Source organism: Lipotes vexillifer, unplaced genomic scaffold (genome assembly GCF_000442215.2).
Source record: "Lipotes vexillifer unplaced genomic scaffold, Lipotes_vexillifer_v1.1 scaffold1451, whole genome shotgun sequence".
In the NCBI taxonomy this organism is placed as follows: Eukaryota; Metazoa; Chordata; class Mammalia; order Artiodactyla; family Lipotidae; genus Lipotes; species Lipotes vexillifer.
Genome location: NW_006795096.1, coordinates 390966 through 395847, shown reverse-complemented (window position 1 = coordinate 395847; position 4882 = coordinate 390966).

Genomic DNA, 4882 nt, shown 5'->3' with positions numbered 1-4882 from the left:
TAATATCTTGTATATTTAACCCAGTATATCCAAAATAGTATCATTTTAACAAGTAATCAATATGAGATTATTAATGAGATATTTTACATCATTTTTCTGCACTAAGTCTAGTGGGGGTTTTTGTTTTCTGGGGTTTTTTGGCCATAGCTGCACGGCTTGCCAGATCTCTGTTCCCCAACCAGGGACTGAACCCGGGCCATGGCAGTGAAAGCCCAGAATCCTAACCACTAGGCCACCAGGGAACTCCCAATCTAGTGGGTTTTTTTTACACTCACATCTCAATTCACACATTTCAGGTGCTCAACATCTAAGTGCAGTCAGGGGCTATTGAACTGGATGGTACAGTTGTTTTTTTTTTTTAATGCTACTGTCCTATTTTACTTTCTTCCTAGCACAAGTCACCATCTAGAATATTCCACGTATAATATTTGTTGAGCTGTTTATCATCTGTCTCTCCCACTGCAATGCATGTTCTGTCGTTCTCCCCACAACTCCACGCAGCAGGCGGTCTGTAAATGTTTGGGAGCGAGTGATAGAGGGCTGCATGGGTCTGGTTCCCCTCCCCTCACCTCACCCCTCACCGGGGAGGGGTCATGGCCCCAGGTCACAGAGCAGCACATGGAGGTCCACTCTCTACAGAGTGGGGCCTGAACCCACGCCTGCTGTCCTGTGTCCCCACATCTGGCCCGGTGCTGGGCGCGGGACTCTCTGGGTCCTTGAGGCTCTGGCAGCCCCATCTTCGGGCCAGCTCTAGGATCCCCCAGCCACTGTCTCATCTAATAGGATTCCCAGCCCCTCCGCCCTCAGATCCGGGCTGCTGCTGCATGTGTTTATAAACCTGGCGCAGGCTGCTTCCCTGGAGGCTGCCGGAGCACAGAGCCCATCTGGAGGAAGCCTTACAGTCCCCCGTCCAGGCCAGATGTCAGCCGGGCTGCCCTGCCCTGACCAGCCCGGCTGGCCCCCAGCCCCTCTCACTGGCTGTTGTGCCCGGCCAGTGGCCCCCTTTCTGATAGGCCTGTCTGGGCTAGTTGAGCTTCCTCCATGATGGCTGCCACCACGGGATAACTCATGGCTGGTACTGGCCCAAGGCCCAAGAGGTCCCACAGCCCATCCAGGTCCCAACCCACCAGGGCCATTAGGGAGCCCTCTCCCCCATCCCCCCGAGAGCAGCACCACCAAGGGCTTTTGGAGTCTCTCAAGCACATCCTTTTGAAGGGCTCCAAGTGACCCCTCGAGGGTCGTTCACAGCAACGCCTCACCAGGGAAACTGGTGGTCACACTGCCCACAGTGGCCTCGGTCTCTCCATCTGTAAAGTGGGAAGGGAAGCCCTCACCCAGCAGGGCTACGAGCAGACATGAACTCACTTGGAGGACTGCAAAGGGAGGGGCTCTTGCTAACACATGCTGAGCCAAGGAGCGTAACTGTGGGAGCTGGGAAATGACAGAGGGAAGCTGGGGGGCCTCTATCCTGCCCCCTAAACCCTGGCCCCACTTCTGCAGGGCTGTAACTAAGAACAGCAGCTCTACCAGCGACTGGCTGCGTGGACCTGGGCCAGCTCTAATTCCCCGTGAGCCTTGGTTGCCGCACCTATAAAATGCCTGGTAAAATAGAATGGGGGTGGAGTGCTCCCCCTGCCCAACCGGAGCTAAGGCCTGGCCCCGGGGTGGGTTCTGCACTCCCTCAGGGCCCCTGCCTCTGTCTGGGCAGGAGCCCCATTTGCTGCCTTAGGCCCAGGCCTGCCAGGGAGGGACAAACACCAGCCTTACCCCCACCTGCGTGGCGTCTCCGTGGCCCGGCCCACCCAGAGCCCCATCTCCACGTCCCTCCTTTGGGCCAAGTCCGGCTTTGCTTCTGTCCCCAGCTGAGCTCACAGGCCATGCTCATTGCCCCACTTGGCGACCTCAGATGGAGAAACTGCAGCCCAGGGAGGGGCAAGGGCGCTCCGCCTGTCAGAGGCAGGTGGGCCTGCTCTGGTTTGCAGGGGCCTGGAGGGAAAGGTGTAGAGCAGGAGGGGCAGCCCCAAGAGGTGGGCCCTGCGGGGTCTGCGCGGGAGGGAGGCCAGGCCGACGCCGAGGGTCCTTTGGGCCGCCACTGGCCCCCCCTGCCCAGGAGAGGGGCAGCGTCAGATCTCGCAGCACCTGCTTAGCACTGGCTCCAGTGAAACCTTATCAGCCCCCGTGTGTCCCCAAGTGAGCAGATTCTCTGGATGATAAGAGATGCGGGGGCAGAAAGAATGAGACGAGGACAATGGCCAGGCATTGGGTGGGCAGCTTGGCCAGGAACAATGCCGGGCCAAATTAGGGAGGGGACGGTGGTGCCTGGCAGGGAAGGCCAGGAAGGGCTGGACTTCAGCCAGGCCTCAGAGGTCGGCTGGGGAGTTGTCTTCCCCATCCTGGCCTTTCCCTCCCCAGGGCCTTAGCACATGCTGTTCCCTTTGCCAGCAACACTCTTCCCCCCACCCCTTCTTCTGGCTAGTTCCTTCTCTTCTGGGCTCAGCTCCAATGTCACCTCCTCCAGGAAGTCTCCCCTGACCAGCTCATATCATATACAAGTCCCCCCTGTACACGATCATCACTCCCCATATTTTCCCTTCAGAGCTTTTATCATAATAATAACTCAATAACGTGATGTTGGATTTGTCACTTAATGCTTGCTCCCTTACTCAGACACTAGAAGCTCCATGAGGGCAAAGACTGTTTGTCTGTCTGTCTGTCTTGTGATCCATAGCACAGGGCCTGGCAGAGAGCAGGATTCAGCTAACATTAGCTCAGTAACTGAATGCGCAGCTGGTTATGATGTGGAGATGGTAACCCACCCAGCAGACGAATTCATGACAAGCACCTGGCATAGCACTGAGCACATAGTAGGGGCTCAGCTGATAAGTGCTAGCGATCGTGGCCAGGATGAGCTGAGTTCCCTTGGTCTTTCTCATATCTCCCTTCCCTGAGCCTGGGGCCTCTGTCTGCCCCAAGTGGCATGGTCATGGCATTTTATTGAGCACCTACTGTGTGCCAGGACCTGCGTGGGCACCGGCAGGCGGGTGGGAGGAGGTGGGAGAGGAGGTGCCCACGTGTATCAGGCTCAGACCTGCCTCCTTCCCTATAGATCTCTGAGGGTCCGAGGCAGCTCCTGACACGCAGTAGGGCCTCAGTGAATGGCTTGGATTGAAAATGACTTCTGTCTTGAGTGAGCAAGTGCAATTCAGAGGAGGGAGAGACCCAGGAAGCTTTTATGAGCGACTCGACTAAGCTTTGAGAGAACGGGACTGGGGACAGGTGGTGGCTGGGAAGCTGTTAGAGGATTCAGAGGGGACACGGGAGGAAGCATCAGGAGTGCGGGACCTTGCTGCCCTCTCCCAGAAGCAGCCCTGGCAGCTCCAGCCTTTAACAGGCCTTACAGCCAAGGTCCTACGAGGGGCCTCAAAGGGGCAGCAGAGGCCAGAGCTCAGTGGCCCTGCTGCCGCCTAGGCTGCCTCTCAGCAAGCCCTCGCCTCCTGGGCCTCGGTTTCCCCACCTGTGTGGGACGGTGTTTTCAAACTGCCCTCACTCTCCCTGTTGACCGAGAGGGCACACTCACGCGGTGGCCCCAGCAGTGGGGAGAAGAGAGGAACCACTAAGCACAAATGCCACCAAGCACCCATCCAGGGTGTGTCCCGGGCCAGGGGTGGCCCCTGCCTGGAAGCTGCTGGTGCCTCCCTGCCAAGTGGGGGCTGGGAATCTCCATGCTGACCTGTCAGCAAGTGGTTCCAGATATGGGCTGGGGACTGGGGGTGGAGGGGGGGAGGTCCTGGGAGGGTCTTGGAATCTGAAGAGGGCTCCTAGGGCAGCCTGGCCTGGCCTGAGACCCCCCCAGGCCCGGAACTGGTCATTGGTGGGCCAGGCTGGTCGCTCACGACAAGAGAGGATGGGGGCTGGAAAGAGCACGGGGCTGGGAGTCCGGAGGCGGCCCTCGCGTCCTGATGCTGCCATCCTTTGCCATGGGGCTCTGGGGAGGTTTTCCCTGTCTGTTTCCTCATTGCTCAAGTCGGCGCAATGACGCCTGACTCCATGAAGCCCATGAAAGCTGTGCTGGCCTCCCCCAAAAATGAGGCAGTCCTCGTCAAAGTGTCCCAGGGGACTTGTGCCCAATGTCTGTGGGGCACTGAGGTGTGTCAGACCCTGCCTGGCGTTGACAGGCCTCCTGCACAGCCCTGCCTCCCGGTGCTCTGCGCTCACTCTTCCCTACCACCTTCTAATTCTTACTCATTCTCTAAGACCCACTTTAGCTGCCTCCTCCTCCAGGAAGCCGACCCTGATAATCTCCCATCCTGGTCTGGTGAAGGGCTTCACATCCAGGGGCAGACTGCTGGGTTCAAAATCTGGCTTTGTCATTCCCTAGCTGTGTGACCTTGGGCAAGTTGCTTAACTTCTCTGTGCTTATGTCCGGTGCAGGACACGTGATGCTGCCCGTAAAGAGCTTAGCTGAGTGCCTGGCAGTGTGAGCTCTGGGTAGACGGTGGTTATCACTATGCCATGGGGCAGGATTTCTCTTCCGGGTATCTCTGAGCACCAGCCCCATGCCTGGCGCCACCTGGCCATGGTGGCCCCAGGGCTGAGGGCGGGCCTCTGAGCCCAGGCCGCAATCCTGGTGAAGATCCTCTGTGGAGCTGGGTCGAGACCCTGCTACCTCCTCTGGAGCCTACGGAAACCAACAGTCCAGGGCAAAATCGCACATCCGGGAGGAAGAGGGGCATCGTCTGGCTGGGCAGGTCTGTTTGCTCCCAGGCCCCAAGCCATAGCACCCAGCCCTGGCTGGCCAGCAATTCCAGATGGGGGCACTGCCCACTGCCCCCGCCTCAGGGGCCCCGGAGGACTGGCTGGGGCGTGTCTGCAGGGCTGGGCC